This window comes from Condylostylus longicornis, unplaced genomic scaffold (assembly GCF_029603195.1).
Source record: "Condylostylus longicornis isolate FDR11 unplaced genomic scaffold, ASM2960319v2 ptg000038l, whole genome shotgun sequence".
NCBI classification, from domain to species: Eukaryota; Metazoa; Arthropoda; class Insecta; order Diptera; family Dolichopodidae; genus Condylostylus; species Condylostylus longicornis.
In genome coordinates, this window is record NW_026578007.1 from 12,539,755 (window position 1) to 12,559,812 (window position 20,058).

Here is a 20,058-nt window from a genome sequence, read left to right on the forward strand (position 1 = left end):
TTTTATTATTGACTTGACTTAATTATATAAGTGTATATTATTTTTTAAGTTAAATATGCCTACTTATGTAAATGTATGTGTATCAGAAATGAATGATAATAAGAAAAAATATTTTCGTAAATATGGGAGACTCTAGGCTTATATATTTTTCTTGGGTTTATATTAACAGTAAATAAAAACAAAATTTAATTTTTTTATTAAAATAAACTTAAGAAAATTTTCTTAGTGGTTTCGGAACTGACGAAAATGTTTTTGAATGTATAATTTTGAATTAAATGAAGCACACAAATCTTAGCCCTTTTGTTATCGATAATCGCAACTAAGTAGCTAATACTTTATTTTCTTATAGGTAATTTCAAATTTTGACAATTTATGATTTTATTCCAACTATTTTCGTTGATTATGTTAAATTTATTAAATTTTTTTCTGAGTGTAAACAGTTTAACTCTTGATAAGAATATTAAGAAAATTTAATATGGAAGAAAAAATAAATTTTATTTTATTAAATGAAAAACTAATATAAAACAATCTTAAAATTTTTGTTATACATATTTTGTTCAAAATTGGAGTGGCGATACCAATACTCTGGGAAAATGGTTGAAAACGAAAATATAAAGTTATAATACAACGTTAAAGCTGCTAATAAAATATCTTTTTAAAAACATTTCTTTTAGAAAAAAAAAAATAAGCTAAGTATCATCTAAAAGCTAAAAATAGCATTAATGAATTATTCTTTACATGGACACGAAAGGGTTAAGAAGGTAATTTATGTATATAATCAAGCTCACAATCTTTGATATGTACGTATTTGAAAAAATTTCGACAAAAAGAAGATTTACAAACTTGTTTCTTTAATAAAATTTTAAACATTTTATATATATGAATCTGTTGATGTTCTTCGTTCTGAAAGGGTTAATATTCTCTACAAAAATTTCGAACATTTATAAGAATTTATTTCTATTTTACACTACAAGAAATGATTGCAAATACAATTAGAAAAAATTTTATTTATAATTTTTAAAATTATTATTTAATAATGTAAGTTTTTAATAAAACAATGCCTATTTATTCAAATATTAATATTAAATAATTATCTTAGATAAAGATCAAATTTAGCAATTACAAATAAATTGAGAATAAAATGGAGCGAAAATCTTTTAATTTAATGAGCCCATATTCCTAAAATGTACTTGAATTTTTATTTGTTGTACACTGAAATATTTTTTGCAAAATGAAGTTTTTCTTAAATCAAACTCCTTAACGGTTTAGAATTAACAGTAACCAATATTTAAACAGTAACCAATATTTTTCGTAAATACTCGTATATTCATTAAAAATTTTTACAATCTTCATTGTATCATTCAACTAAACTCAGATCTGGCGCTCTATCATCAAATACATTCGAATTTCTTACCATTTTTATAGCATATTTAATTAAACAATTATAATTTATATTTTATTAAATAAAGTCTCTACTTTTATATGTAAATATTATGATTTTGTTTTTTAAATTAAATATATTTTACTGCTATATTTCAAATGAGATATTTGAAACAAAACAAAAAGACCAAACAAAACCACCTTAAAAAATTTATTCAGATGTTTTAAAAGGGCCGCATTTAACAATTATAATCATAACTATTGTATATAAATTGTTTAAATAAAAAAAAAGACAATATGTATAAAAAGTGCAAATAAAGTTTTAATAATTAAATTAATAATTTAAAAAAAAAAAACAATTATAAATATTAAAAATTTGTGGCTAAAAGTGAAAAAGAATATAGCAACATAAGCTGTGGTTATTCGTACAAAATTCTATTACTTTACTATATATTAAGATTATAATATCGTTTTTTTCGAAATTCTCCATTTTATTTTCCTGAAATGGTGACATCATTTTGAAAGCTATTCAATTAAATGCTAATTACAAGAAATTCAATTTTTTTTTAAAAAAATTGCATACTTATAGGGGCGTTCATTTTAATTTAACTTAATTTTCCTATAATACAGATGTATTTCAATTAATGAAGAATCTCCAATGTTCAACTTGTGTTACTATTAAGAAGTATTTAATATTTTTTCTTTCAATATTCTGCATATTGAAACTCCTACATCAACTTTTAAAGGGATGTAATACATTATGATCTTGAGGGCTAACTAAAGCCGACTGCAGGTTTTCTTCTTTCTAACTTATTAAATGGTTTTAGTCTTGGGTAATATAGGTATATAGTTTATAATTTTATAATTTCGTGCAAATTCCGTTTGCTGCAACGAAGATTTATTTATAAAATGTAAACAGAGAATTAAATATACATATACAATTAATTTTAAGAGAATTAAACAATTAATTTAAAAAAAAAATCTCTCTTTCTATAATTAAAATCAAATGTAAAAATAAAATTAAATTTATTTGAAATTTTCGTAAATATTATTAATGTGCTCAATAAAAATAAATATACAAATGATATACACTTTATATAGCCCTCATTCGAATGCGATAACTTTGTTGACCCACTGTGCATACACGTATATATACATGTTTAATTTTATAAACAATTGTAATATAAGTACAATAAAAGAAATCATTACTTCCCAGGTCATTTTAAAATTTTATTTTATTTTTTGGTTTATAAATTTTTAGTTTATTTTATTTTGTTTTTTTATATACACTCTAATTTAACACTTATATACAAGTATTTGAGTATTTGTAGGCGCATATTATACAAGTATGGATGTGTATATGAATTATAATGAAGAAATTAAATAAAATAAAACCACAAATTATTTTGGTTTCAGTTTTTTTTATATTATTAAATTTTAAGCAAATTTCCAAATTTTTTTTATTACCCTGCTATTTTTTCTCTTCAGAATTGTTCTTTATATTTTTATTAACAGATTTAATGGCAGAGATTTTAGATAAATATTAATAATACAAAGTAAATTTTATTTTATATATTTGTACTTTGTATTAGTACTTTGTTTCAAACAATTTGCAATTCATTAAAAATTTAACACTCAACTTTTAGTCGATTTAAGCCAAATTGAATTCAAATTATATAAAATTGGGATACCAACTTAGTGAGACTATTTTGAAAATCACGTACTTACGAAAACAATTAATTAAATATTACTATATGCATATCATTCATTCGAAACTCTTTTCTTAAGTTCTCAATTCACCATACCGAAAAAATCTAAGTTTATAGATACTGGATTTTTGTAAATTTTCAATTCTGTGTAATATTCTTGCATGATATATTTATTTATTTCATATTTTATATTTAACACGGTAAATGACTCACTTTAAGAATCAGGGGTGATGTGAATATAATATCACAAAATTAATAGAAAGAAGTTCTATCATTAGTTTTCCCAAATGTTTTAATCTTGATTGTTTAACATAAAATGAGTTATTTTAATAAAACCAAGCACATAAGAAACAATTTGTCTTAGAAATGAAATAAAAACAGTGTAAATTTCTTAAAAATGCTTATATAAAAGATAAACTCATCAAAATGATCATTTTTTTTAGATTATCATTTATATCCTTTAGAGAAAATATACATAACAACATTCATTCTTCCAAATAAAATAAATTGTAATTAAAATAATTTTAATTAAATCAAAAAATTAAAGTCACAAAATTTTTAAACTCAAATTATCACAAAAAAAAAAAACCAAAAATTCCTATCGCCCCAAAATTAAAGCAAATGAAACCACATATGTATCTAAAATTGCCTTAATATTACTTTTACAATATTTTGTGTTATGGTAGTGTTATGATATATAAAGCTTGACTTAAAAAAAAATATTGTGTATATGAAAATTTTGTATGTCTCCAATTAATTAATCGATTATCGTTATTTAAAAAATATTCAGAAGCAATTAATGATTAATTTTAAAATAAGAATATTAAAAAATTTATTCCAATTTTATTGAATGTTATTAAATAATTCTTTATGGTTAATTAATTATTCAATTATTAATAATTAATATTTAAATGTATATACTATATATATGATATATATATATATTATTTTAATATAATAGATTTTTTTTAATTATAATATTAATGTTAGTATCATACTCTAAAATATATTATATTTCAAAATTTAATATTTAATTATTAATTAAATTTTATTAAAATTATTTATTTTTTTTATTTAATTTTAATAATTTTTAAATAATTTCATTTAAAATTAATTAATTTATATACGTACGAATTGTATTAAATATTATATTAAGTGTTATATTAAATTAACAAAATAAAAGATATTCGTATATGTATACCTACAACGCATTTAATATAAAAAAAAAAAAACAAGAAGAAAAACAAAATGAAAAAGAAAAAATTCAACGCATATTGTGACACACTTATTTTATTTTTCACTATTATTATTTTTTCTGCTTGTTATTTTTTTTTCTTCTGTTCAATTTAATTATGACGACTTTAAAAAAAAAATTTACGTTATAATAAAATTTCTCATATATTATAATTCAAATTTAATTTTAATATTTTAACAAATAATTATTTTAAATATGAAAAAATTAATTTAATAAAATTTTTTTTTAATTAATTAATAATACAATAGATTAATTGTCACCTTATATTCGAAATTTTTAAAAAATTAAAAAAAAAATTTTTTTTTAAATATTTTTTTAATTTTTTTTTAAATAATTTTTTTTTTTAATTTAAAATTTCTCTATTTAATATTCATAATTTCTAATTTTTTCTTTTTTCATTAAATAATTAGAAAAAAAATAATTTCCATTCAAAAAATATTTTCACAATAATTTTTTTTTTAATATTTAAAAAAAAAATAAAAAAAAAAATTTTTTTTAATCACATGCGCACATTTTTTAATATTTTTTTTTTGATTTTTTTTAATTAAAAATTTTTTTCTGCAGAAAATTAATTTAAATATTTTATTTTAATATATTTAGAATAAAACAAAAAAAAAAAATCAAGAACAATTTAAAAAAAAAAAATTTTAATTTTTTTTTTAATTTTTTTTTTTTTATAAATTTATTGCACAGAATATAAAAAATTTTCACATTAATAAATCAAAAAAATTAAAAAAAATATCATCCTTCCCGACTGCGATTTAAGCTAGAACTGAATTGTCTATTGAGTATTTTAAGAGAAAAAAAAATATTTTTTTAATTTTTTTCTAATTTTTTAAATATATATATATATATATATATATCTGGTATATAAAGCAAAAAAAAAGATAAAAATATAACAATAATAATAAATAAGTTAACTTTACTAGGAAAGTCTATTATATTTGTTATACATCCATATATACATATATGTATATACTCATGTGAATATTATTCGTACTTATATGTATATACATTATATGTATATATATAAATTTATTGTATAAAACTATTTTTAACAACCTCTTTTTTCTAATTCTTTTTATTATTATATTTTTTGTTGCTTTGCTTATACTATTTCTCTTTATAAACTTTAAATAGTTTTGTTATACTCTTATACAATATTTTTTATTTGATTTTTTTTTTTTTTGTTATACACACAATATTTGAAGGAGATCTTCGTTTCGCTCACATAATATAACAATAATATAATATAAAAGATCATTGATTTGTACTACTATTATAATACAACTTTTTACTAAATAATAAATTGTTATACGTTATGAGTATACTATATATTGAAAATATATATATTTATATTGTTATATACATAATATGTATAACAATAAATTAGAAAAAAAAATAATAAAAACAAAAATTAATTCAACAATATTGAAATATGTGCCGTTTTCTTATTTGGTTTTTACTTTTTTGCATTATTTTTGTTACTTTTAATTTTTTTAAGTATGAAATCTTTGTACTCACTTAAAGAGTATAGGTACTATTGTTATATGTATATATATAATTTGTATGTATATTTGTATATTATTCCTAGATACATTATTAAAGTAAATTTTATTATTATTTTTTTTTTTTTTGTATATATTCAATTAAATATTTCAATCAACAGAAGAAGAAAAAATTCAGCAACAAAATAGCAATAATAGAAATAACAGCAGCAATCTCAAGAGAAAATTATAAAAATGTTATATGTTAAATGTATAGAAAATGTATGTTAATTGTATAAAACTTTTAGAAAAATAAATTATAAGCAAAAGAAAAATAAATTTTTCTCAGAGTATAAAATAAAGGGACCCTGTGCTTTTGCTTTTTCGGTTTTTGTTACTCTTTTATATTATTTATATAGGTATATGTATAAATATATATAAAATAAATTGTGACTTAGTGCTTATAATATATTATAAGAGATTAAATATATATGTGCATTATATACTTTCATGTATGTATAAAATTCCAATTTGAAATCAAAATAAGAAAAAAAAAAATAATTTTGTTTTTGTGATTTTACAACTTTTTTTTTGGAGAAATAATGATAAAATTAAATTAAGATTACCAGCTTATCTTATAATAATAATTTTTTTTAATTTTACACTCGTCTACCCCGTTCCTTGAATATTGTAAAAATATTGTCTATATAAAACGGTATTGAATGTTTTTTTTTATTTTCATTCGTTATTCGTTTATGTAGCAGGTTTTATTTTGTAACACAAATAAAGTAAAATCGAATTCGTTATTGGAATTAATAACGTATGTTTAAACAAATATTTGCAATACAAAAGAAGTTTTCAGTAAATTTTTTTTCCTAAATAGTAGAATTATCATAAATATATGATATCATATTTCAAAAGGAGTTTGCCTCATTTTCATAGGTTCTTATTTATGATAAGTCAAACTACAGTATGTAAGAATAATTGTTACACATACATTGGTACAAATGTTATGTAAATATATTTATGAATATTTATATTAAATATAATGTAAACCTAATAATGAAAAAAATCCTAAAAAAATTTCAATACGAAAATAAAATTTTATTTATATTGTAAAATGTTCGAACATTGTAAACATAACATACGTATATATATATTTGTATATACTGCACAAAAAAGTATTGCAAATAAGAAAGCGATAACATAACAAAATAATTGTTAAAATTGCATATTTATAGGAACTGAATACCGACAATTTTTTTTTGTAAAATTAGAAACTGAACAATATTTGTACAAGATATCTGTCTATTTAATGAGAAAGTTATATCATTTTTTAATTATTTTACTTGCATTGTATATATTATATTCTCTGATTACAACTCTAGGAATGATAAGGAACAATTGCATTATTTAAATTTTTCCGTCTTTAATATTAAGTAATCGCAGACCTCATATAAATATCATATGGACAACGGCATAACTCTTTTCAGCTTCTTTATTACTTAATGGTTTCCTGATCTATAAATTAATATTACTTATGATTTTAATAAATAATATGCCAATTGATTAAATTGAAAATTTAATCAACTGGCATCACTACTTTACAACTTTACTTACAGTAAAAGTATCATAAATGTAAATAAAAAGAATAGCATATTACTAAAGAGAAAAATAATCTGCGAGCGAGAGATGGAGACATAAATGCTGGTATATATGAGAGAATAAAAGGCTAAAATAAAAGTTAAAACCTATACGAAAAATAAAAAAAGAAAAATTTAATTTTTAACTAAAAAATTTTATTATTGGAAGACGGTAGAAAAAGAGGTAAGAAGAAAAAATTGAGTTTGAGAAACTTTTTATGTACTACTGAACTTAACCTTTTTGAAACATGAAAATATTTTCATTTTATATTTTTTTATCTCACATTCCAATGCTAATTTCTCAATTTTAATTTTTTTTTATTTCGTTTTTTAACTCTTTTTCTTTTGCTTTTCTTTTTGGCCTTTTTATATGCCGTCTTTTAAAATTTTTTTGTTTTTTGTCTTTTTCTGTTTTCTGTTTTTTAACTTTCGCATAGTAGAAAATTCATTTTTCTCACGTATGAATTTAAAACAATTCATGATGGGTGAATTTTTTTTTTTTGCTTTTCAATTGATTAATATGCAATTATACCACATGTATTAATCATAAAAGAGAAAAGAGTATAAAAGAATTAAAGAAAAATTAATTAAAATTAATTTTTGTAAATTTTTTGTTTTAATAATTAACATATGATTAAAATAAGCTACAATTCTCATTAAAGAAAATTTGGAATATTTTTAAAATGCACCTATAAATATGCAATTTTATGAAATTTAACCATAATATCGCATATATTTAAAATTCAGTGTAAATTAAATGATAACAATAAGAAAAATTTTAAAACCACCTTGTACACTTCGTGCCTCAACATGTACATATACATACATAAATTAAATAAATTATAGGTCCTACTTTTTATTAAAATAATGAATATTGTATACAGGTCTTAATATTTGTGTTTTGGTATGTACTAAAATTCTTAATTGCATTCTATTTAAAGTTAATAACATTTAAATAATTAGAATTGGTTATGTTATACAATTATTATTAGAATTACTAATATTGAAATCAAATTAAATTAATAATAGATTCTATATTAGACTAATAGGATTACAAGTTTTACTTCTGTATAACAGAATTTTAATACAAACAGAATTCCATCTACAAAATACTTTCAAATACTTTCTGCTTCAAAAATAGCTTAGAGTCTTGCATGTACATATAAATAAAATCTCTATTTGCACACATCATTAGAAAGTTTAACAGCGATCTCTGTAATCTCATTAATTTGAATTTACAAAAATTCTCCCCAGGATAACCTATTTGGACTTTTTTTTTTTCGTTCAACTTTCTCAAATATGCATAAATAAGTAGCTGAATATGTTAGGAAATATTTACAATTAGATTTTGAAATTTCCAAAATCAAACTTTCCATAATGCTCGGAAACATCAAAAGCCGGATGTTTTCATAATTTCTAATTTTCTATTCGCACATATATATATATATATATATATTTTTTTTTTCTTATATTATTTTTTGATAATTTTAAACAATACAATCATTAATGAGTTTTGATCGATTCTTACTAATTATTTCGTAAAATATATATATATATATATATATATGTATATATATATAAATGCAAGTAAATATTTTAACAGCAAGTAAAAAAAAATGTAATAGAAAAATAATGGTTAAAATAATTTAATTGTTTAACCGCATAAATAACAGTAAAAGAAAAATATTTTTAATACCACAATAAGTTTATCTCTTTTATTCCTCCATGTACTCTTCCCTTTACCCCATCTAACATTTTATATACAACATCGTTCTTCATCGCGCATCATCGTTTTGTTTTTTTAAATTTTTTTATGTTTTTTTTTTTGTTTTCTATTTTCTCTTTTGCTCTTTTTCTCCCCTCCTCAAAACCATTTTCAACTCTAAAAATAAATTCATTTCTAATATTTATAAAATTCTTGCATACTTTATGGGGTTTATTATATATTTTCGAATAACATTGAAGATAAAGACGAAAATAAATTAGAAATTTTTTTTTTCAATACAAAAGAAATTCAATTTATCCACAACATCACCACAAGAAAATAATTAAGAAAATAGAAATGAAGAGAAACATAACTATTTGGCTTGGTATAAAGAAAGTATGTATGTATATAAGAAAAATATAACCTCAAAATTGTTAAATACTCGTAAAATTTACGTAAGTAAATTTAAAGTAAAAAAGAAAAATTCCTCTTAGGCTCTTACAATAAATTGTACATCAATTGATTTTAAAAAACAAAATTTACTCTCATGATAATGTAATATACACTTACAAGTCCATATTTATGCATAAATATGCAAAACAAAAATTAAATATATAATAAAACCGTCATGAATGACTCATGGCAATGGCATTCTTTTTCCAACTTTTCGTATAATTTTTTTTTCTTCTTGTACTTGTACCTACTTCTTTTATTTTTTCGTTTTGTTTTTATTATTCACCACCAGTGTCGGAATGTCGTTTTCTTTACATACCTATAACTATATACACATACCCTGTGCATAAAAAATATTTCTTTTGCAACAGAGCTGTTGTTGTTGTTAGATTTTATACTTGATTCTCAACTTGTTTTCAGTTTTCAAGATTTCCAATGAATTTTCAATGTGAGAGCTTTTTTTTTCTTGTTTTTTCAGAGTTACATTCATTTTTTTTTTTACTGTTGTATGAATTGTTATTGCCATTTTTTATAATTCTTTTTTTTCTTGTTATTATTGTAATATCACGGATTTACCTTCTTCGTTCCTTGTGTCTTTTTCTTTTTCGTGTTCACGCAAGGTACATTCAATATTTATTCATATAAATATTCATATAATCATATAGTATAGCATATAACATTGGAATTTTTAACAGCATCCAATATATACACAAATATACACTTGCATATATTATACAAAAATTCATATGGCTTAAGTAAAGTACATGTCGTGCTATAAAATGATTAAAATACATTGAACACATGAAGTATAATAGTATGTCGGCTATGCTATATAGCCAACAGATATACCTATATACACTAGTATACATAAATATTTGAACAGATAAAAGGAAAATAAAAAAATTGGTTAAATTGTTGAGAATGATCGGTAAAAACCAGCAAAAATTTATAAGTAACATTTTATAACAATATCCGTAATGCATAAGAGTAAGGTGTAAAAAAGAAAGAGAGGTAAAATGAAGACAATATAATAAATCAAAAAAAAAAAAAATGGAAATAAAAACAAAAAAATTAATAATATTATTTAAATTCCTTTACGTATTCCATACATTCGTACCCTTATATGTAAATGTAATTACTAAATCATGTATAGTATTTAAAAACTTATATAAAATTTATCATACCTCACAGTTTGTTATAAATGCGCAAATTGGTTGTTAAAATTATGTGTAAACACTAGAGTGAGTAATAGAATGTAAAGTAGTCTATACTTAAAATATTTTCTTAAGTAACTATTCTGGTGCATCAGTTTTGAAAATATGAAATTATAAACGAAAATGTCAAATTTCAATGTTTTAATTTTAGAACTGTGCCACTAAATGAACTGAAATTAGAAATGTCAAAATCTATAAAGAATTTATATTTTTCCCAATCCTATTTCAAAAACGAAAACGGATTTCAATCATTTAACAGTATTGATAAGAGATAGAGCGGCTAAATATTATGAAAAATTTCCTTGTGAAAAGAAATATAAAAGAAGATTGTTATTTATTTATTTAATTATTACAAAGTTTTTAATTGCCTATAAAACCCATTTTTGATTTTAATAAATATTTATTTGACTAAGCATTTAAATTAAATGAAAAGTCACAATTAAAATGAAAAACCAAAATAAAATCACGACATCTATTGTCAACATTAAGTAATTCTCTCAAAATATTTTTCATTTGCCAAACACACGTTTGTTTTTTTTTGTCGTTTATGTTTCATTAAATGCAACGAAGTTTATTATTAAGTATTTATTATTAAGAAATTTATTATTAATTATAAAATGAAGTTTATTATTAAGAAATTTAAGGATCAACACATTTGGAAAATATTAAAGAAAACTCATAAATATCTGTCATTTCCCTTAAAAAAAAAATTCAATAATTATAGATAGTTCTTAGTTCATAGTAAGAGAGGGGAGCTCAAACCGGCCAATTATGCGACATTCGTGCACTAGACCAACAAAAAAACCCATCGGCAACCCCACAATTATAGGTAAATATTGTAGGTAAGTACGTCCCTGGTGTTCTCCTGCAATTAAATTATATTAACTGAAAAAATGCGATTTTTCAGATTCCAAGACTAAAAAATGAAATATTTGTGCGTCAATTGTAAAATCCTATTGAAGCTCAACAATTTTCAATCAAATGCAAAATAAATTGAATTTTTAATATTAAATAATTTGAAAAAATTAATTAAACATAATTGAAATTTTGTTAATTATTAAAGTAATTTTGATAACACAAAATTTATAACTACTCTTATATATAAGAAAAAAAATTCCAAAAATATTTTTTTTTCTGTTCGCTAATTTTTTTTCTCTTTTCTTTTTTCACACAAAATATTGAGATTTTTTTTAGAAAGTTTTTTACCCTCTCCTACAGGTTATCGCAGGCATATTTTATATGTCATTCTTACCTTCATTTCATTCGATTTCTATTCAATATGCCTGCCTTGTGTTAATTTTTTTATTGTTACATTTGAAGAGTTTTATTTTTTTTTATTGTTATATTTGTTTTTTTTTCACTTGGAATTTATGCTGCAACATTTTATTTATCTATTTAGTGAAAAATTATTTCACTACTCAAATATTTCAAATATTACAAAATCATGAAGAAAAAAAAATAAAGTGGAAAGGCAGAAGAAACAAAAAAAAATTGAAAAACAAAAAAAAAATAAGGCAATCTTTCATTCCGGGTAAAAGATAAAGTTTAACATTCCATAGACATTTTTTATTCAATTTAATTTTTTATTATTATTTTTGTTGTTTTGTTTTTGTGATTTTATTTTTTCATTTTTTTTTTTTTCGAAATAATCGTAATTATGTGTGTCGCGAACTCTTTTAATTTTTCTTGCCCTGGTGTAAAAAAAAACAAACAAGAAAAAAATTTCATATATATCATCACGACATATATACAAGACAACTATGGGCATTGAGAATGAACACTATGCGATAAAATCTACTATATGTGAAATGAGAAATAATGAATTTCTCACTTGATCGCATTAGAGATATTGTGAAGGACTATTTAAATTGATATTGGATTACTAGATTTTGATACAATAAAAATTATTAATGTCCAGGATTCTTTACTACCAATTTAAAATCAATATGGGAACAAACAAAAATGCGGTATACAACAAAATGTTGAATGAGAATAGCAATTACAAAACATGCTACAACTCTTATTAAAGTTACCGATAAAGTCGCTACTTTCAATAATAACGAAAACAGGAGCAAAACAGGTTTAACTGGAGCAAAGAGAAATAGAAAATAAAATTCTTAATTAACAGAAGCAAATCCGTTTGAATCCAAGAAGAACAAGAATTAAGAAAGATCCAAAGAAATAAGAATTTGAAAAAATTTCATCAACTATGCAATTATATGTTCACCAATTGAATTTCAAGAATTCAAAGAAAAGTAGTGAAAATTGCTCAAGTTACACGCAGCTCCATTTTCTAGAGTTTTTTAAGGGATTTTCAAAACTATATTTGATATTGAGTTATGGGAACCTTGTGCAGACACAACTCAATAGACTTCATATAAAATTATTCTATAAATTATTTTAATTTCTCTCTAACTCACTAGCTCTATCAAATATTTGGTAATCTTAACCAATATATGAACCTCATTACACAACGTATGCACCAATAAATATTTAAGGCCTCATAAATTTTATATGTTCTTTAATTAAAAAATAATAAAATTTTTGAATATTGAAAATTTAAACATTTTTATGGTAATCTAAGAACAGGACTCGAAAAGGATATTTTTTCATAAATATGTAATATAATTTTCGAAATTCAACAATCAAACCACCATGTACATGTTGTTGCCATGTACATAAAAAAAGTAACAAGAGAGAAAAAAAATAAAAAATAATAAAAATTATTTAAAAAATTAAAGCTTTTTTCCTTCAGCATAGAAACCGTTTTTATGTTAAGAATGAAAACAAAATTATTTTTATTATTTCCATCTAATTAAAATGAGTCATAGAAATAACAAATTAATTAATTTGAATAATTCATAGTAAGATTATTTTAAAATGATCAATTAAATATACGCGAATAGAGTACAATTTTTAAATGATTCATACTGCTTATAAATCGCGTATATATGCAAATTCTAAAAAAAAAATGACCATATATGGGATGGGATTTTTCTCATCTTTCGAATATTATTCTTAATTAGCAACAATATTATTCATATTTATAATGCATGCATCAGTATTATCGTACTTAACAATTGTCAAAGAAATTAGCGAACAATAACTCAACGAAGTAAAAGAAATTTTAAAGTATAATAAATTATTTCATACTATGGTTACGAATTTAATGGGGCAATATATTTTAATAGAAGAAACAAGAATCTGATTTTTGAAACGAAACGAAAAGAAATCTAATATATTAATGATTACAAAAATAAGAGTACAAGAACTGCAATAAACCGTGCAAGAACTGCAACATACAAAATTTTCATCAATTAAAATTCTAAAAATCGTATGAGAGGAAAGCCAAATTGTGATACGAGGAAATTCATGATAAAAGCGTGCATATTTTACAATACGCCTTAATTTATGCAATATTAACAATTTTCAATACGCTCTCATCCATGCATAACAGCAAAAAAAAAATCAATTTGCTGGAAATTAGAAAAGTTATTTCAATTGTGAACACATAGACACATGATATAATGAAGATAATAACTGATATTTTTAGAATTATAATATTAATTAAAATAAGAATTTAATCATTATTATTTTAAATTATTTTAATTTAATTTTCTTGTTCAAATCATAATAAATTTCATATTTTTAAAACATTCTTTTTCTATTACTTAAAAAAACAAAAAATGCAAATGTATAACAGTTTTCATATGAATCAAAAATTATTATTTCTGCTAAAAAAAAAGTATTGTAAATTTTCAATGAATAATTCAATATTCTTGAGAATTCTAAAAATTTATGTATAACTTTAAAGCTTTGGATATTCTTGAATACAAAAGTCTCAAGTATAACAACAATATCTTGATTTCATATTATTCGATTTAAATTGTGTATGTATACGTAGATATGCATGAACGAAAATTCCTATAAACAAAATTGCATAAAGAAAATATGCTTAATATTTTCATTTTGCTTATTCATTTAGTCAGTATTTAAAATGTCCAGGCCATTCGGAATAAAAAGCTGAAATTTTATGTGAAAAACATTTTTATGAGAAAGAGAATTTCCTCTTTTCACAAGAAGAAGCTCTTCAAAATCCGTAATATCATAATATTTTCTAAACATATAGGATTTAAATCAAAAACATATTTTAAAATTCGTAATAATTTCACAGGAAGACCGTTTAAATTAATTGTTTGTCAGAACCACTGTTTTTTAATTTTTGAATGATTTTTCTTTTATAATCGCGTAAATCACAAAAAGCTGTCTAAGCATACTAATAAAGAGTTAATTTAATTAAAACAAATACAATATATTATGTAACTTTTTCTTCTCATTGGCTCTCAAATTGATTTTGTGGCAGATTTTAAGATGATATAAAAACAAAGAGGCTATAAAATATAATTATTTTTTTTTTTCAATTGCCCTAATAAGCCGTTTGGTTCGATCATTATACTATTGTATTCCTCTTACTTTAATTTTTTCCTATAAGTATGCTAAAAAGTACTATTTCCCTCCTATAAGTATGCAAAAAAGAACATATCACAAAACTAATAAGTAAATTAAAAATTTGTTCTTACAAAAAATAATTTTAAATATTTTTAAAATTTGAATGTTATACAGAGAATTTCAATACTTGAACATGAGCTTGACTCTACTACTTTATTCAACCGTATATCTGTAATAAAAAATGCATAATTGATTGGGAAAATATTGTACGAAACAAGAGAGAATAAAATTTTATAATTAAATTATTAAATTTCAATTAAAATACTTTAAATGCAATTATACATAATATTAAGAATGCAATTATTAAATTATTTTTTATACGTTATACACGTCATACACGTACAACTTGTATACACAAAGTTTAAGTATAATTTAAGTATGTATATATGAAATACTTAACTATAAATAAATGTACAGAATATAATTCACTTGTATTATTATAATAAGCACATAGAATCTGTAAACATGTGACTCACATATGATGACTATATAAAAAACGGAAATTATCAGTTACCGGCATACTGTAAAAACGGAAATGAATACAAAAATTGTTGTGTGGAATAAAAAAAAAATAAATGAATAGGAAAAAAAAAATTTTTTATTTTTTTTTTTTGCTGCTTTTGATTAAATTATTATGGTTTCTTAATTGTATATTAATTCAGAAAAATTACAAAATTGAATATTCTATATTCCATAATTCTTTAAAGAACAAGATATTGGGTGTCGTTATAATGTGATAATTATTGTAACACTATATGAATAATAAATTAATATTGTGGTTGGAGTTTTACAAATTATAATCTGAAGATATTTAAGAAAAAATATGCTGAACATTCAAATAAAAATTTCATTGTTTCGGGTCATATATCATCTTACATCCAATTTATATTTTAATGTGAGATTAATACTATATATATGTGCCTTCTTGGGCTTTTCTTTAAGAATTCAATTCCGCCAATATATATGAAGGTACCAAACTACATGCTCTATACTATTAAATATAGCATATAGACTAAAATGATTGTCCCTCACAAGTTATTTGCTCTGAAAACCCCTTTATTTCCGTTTCCGGTTTAGAAGCACCAAATTAGTAATTTAATTCTATAATAATGTTGATACTTCTTTTAATTTTTATTTTTCTCCTAGATGTATGCAATGATCTCATGTTATAATATTAAAAGAAAATGTGTTATTTTGCATCTAAAAATATTTAAAAGACGTTTGTGGAACACTAGATGTGTTCTAAATTTATTTTAAGTGTCACTTGCTAATCTGTCTTTATAAAGATACTTAGTTAAGTGATTCTTTGAATTATTTTATGATTTATAATGTATATGTGAATGTTTTAAATCTTGTGTGGTATAATATGTTATCCATTTCAATAAATCATTTATAATCTTACAGATATTGAAGACAATTACTGCCACATTCCTTTTATACAGGAATTGCGGTGATTGTTGCGATTATATATTAAAATGAAATACTATCATGAATATAAAAATCCTGTTATATAGGAGTAAAAATTAAGCCATACAGATTTAAAAGTTGCACATATTACGATTGTTGTTAATATAAAAATCTTAAAGTTATCTATCACATATAAATATGCGTAACATCTTGTCTCAATTTTTGTTTATGGGTTTGTCTAGTTGAAAGTGACAGGTATTCAATTAAAATGTTAAAATATTAACTAATATATAAACTTTTGAAAAAATTTTTGATTTTCTCTCGTATCACAGAAAACTTATTATTTATCATTAATTCTGCGACATTTTAAATGATTTTCTAAGTGTAATACATTGTACTCTATTACAATCTTCTTAATATACCCTTATATATTTACGTATTATGGAAATATGCACATATATGTATATACAGAAATCATGTAATATTAATTTTTAATTCATAAAATTCTATTTAGAAAAGACGCGAATTTTTAAATTATAAAAATAGATTGTAATTTACATAAGAGCAGAAATATTTCTATATATTTTTTTTTTTCGTTATTAAAAATAATAAATTAATTACGTTTTTCCTTTTTATTTCTGTTTTTTTCTTTTACACGTGTACCAAACACATTCACCCATAATTATATATATAAATACTCTATGTATACGAATATAATTTAACCCACAAATTATATACCTTTCAAATTTTACAATAACAAATTCTCTATATATGTAGCTATACTTGTAAATATGTTAATATATATATATATATATTTGCGAGTTAATATTGTAGTACAAACATACATATTGACATATTTGACATACTTTTTAGATGACTTATAATATTTTGAATGTGTATGTATGTGTTAAAATGAAAAATTTTTTTAATGAATGAAATTTTAAAATTAGAAAAATAACAAGAAAAAAATTTTTACACAAAACTTTAGTCATTGAATTTAAAATGTAATTTTTTTGTTTTTTTTTCTCTATTTTACTTTTTGTTACGTCGTAGAACCGACTGAACATATCTACTACGTACATAATGTGCTATTGTATATATATAAATATGGTAGTGTAAATACATTTGTAATAAAAATGTATTATTAATTATATAGTATATAATTTTGTATATAAAGAGTATATTATGTATAAAAACAAACATAAGTGACTACTCACTGAAACCAAAAGCAGAATGATATTACGGTTTACGACTATCAATGAGTACAAAAAAAAAAAACACGAGAAGAGCAAAAAAAAAAAAAAAAAAAAAAAAAACACAACACTTACATGATAAAGAGCTTTTTTTTTTTTTACATTAAGATTCGTTTACATTGTAATTTTTGAATGAATTATTTTTTTCCCTTTTTTTTTTTTTTTATTTTATTCTTTGTAAATTTAACAAAATTGTTGTATAAACAATTAATCATATGCAAAGAGAAAATTATCCATTTGTATTACAAAATTTTTTTTAAATTAATTTTTACTAAAATAATTATACACCTATACTCAAAATTTGGAACATTTAAGTGTAATATAATATTAGGCAGATATGCGTATACATAATAAATGTGAGTAGCAATTTCGCTATGCTCCCATAATTGTGATAAAATAAAGGTGTTTTTTGTGTTATTCAAAAAAATCTCTGAAAAATCATTAAAAATTGTTTGACAGTTTTTTGACATATAAACCCTCTTGAAAACAAAATACGAAAAAAAAACTGAATTGACAACTCAAATCTAAACTTATTCTACTGTTATAATACTGTTATGTACATATTATATATATAAAATATATACATATTATTAAAGTATATTATGATCGTAAATATTTAATTTTTTAATTTTCAATTAATAGAGAACACAAGTTCGTGTGTATTGTGACTTATTAGATTATGTAATACTTGTTAGTTCTAAACATTAACATTAAATTCTAAAACCCAAGTCTCTTGTGTACCCAAAAAGAATGATCTAGAATTATATATTGAGAATATGTTTTATATTAATAAATACTATAGCATATGTATATAAAAAGTTTTTTTAAATATTTAAGATTTATATTTTGACAACTGACATTAACTTTGACATTTCCATTTCTAAATTAAAACTTTAAAGTCTTCTATTACAAGAAATTTTTTAAAATTATTTTTCAACTCTCTTTTGCTTGAAATATCGTAAATTATTATACGTTTACGATATACGCGATTATGAATAAAAATAATCACTAACATAATATTCACTACACCTAATATTCTTCTTGTTTAAACACCAAACATTTTTGTACATTTTGTAGTTGAATGTAAAAAATCTCACTCACAAAAGAAATGAAATACTGAGGAATCGTATAGTCACGGCAACCAGATTTCGATCTATCAAACTTTACAATTTGATTGGATTCATCAGACAGAAGGTGGTGAATCTCAAAGTATAATTATTCAATATTAATTAATAGTTTAAACAAATATTTGCAACACAGTATGTTACGAAAATATTATTCCATATATGTATAATAATACTAACACCGATTTTAATGATTAAATAAATTAAATATTTAAAATAATATAAATAGAAGAAAAAAAAAAGTAGAAAAACAAAAAATTTTATTTTGAATCAAAATTGAAAATATGATTGGAATTCGATTGGAATTTTATTATTTTTAATTTTTTTTTCTGCTGTCATTATTATTCATCTAATTCTCTCTACATATATATATTTTCTAACACCAACTACCCACACTTTAATAATATTTTTTACGATCGAGGTTAAAATGGAAATAATTTAAAAGTTAGAAAGTTATTTTGATTATATAAACTTGAATTGACACATTCATATATGGTCACATTTGTATTTATATATTAAAAAATATAAAATACATACACATTTATTTATCAGGTATTGCATTATAAATATACAGTAGCTGTCAGAAATAATTTAAAAAAACAAAATAAAAATATTATAATTGTCATCCCTTTCAGCTATTTTGTCACTTTTGTAACAAATTATTCGTGACCTCTGTCAACTAACTATTGTGAATAATATATTTTGTGGCATGCATTTTAAAAAAAAAATTCTGTCACTCTTTCTATATCAATTTTTATGACAAATGAAATTAATGTATATAATATATTTAATGGTTTAGAGATTGTACATTATTTACGGATTTTGTCTGATGAGAATTTTAATGAACCGTACCATTTTTTACACAAAATTTTCAAAGATCCAACCGAATTCATGAACAATATATAATTAATATTAAAAA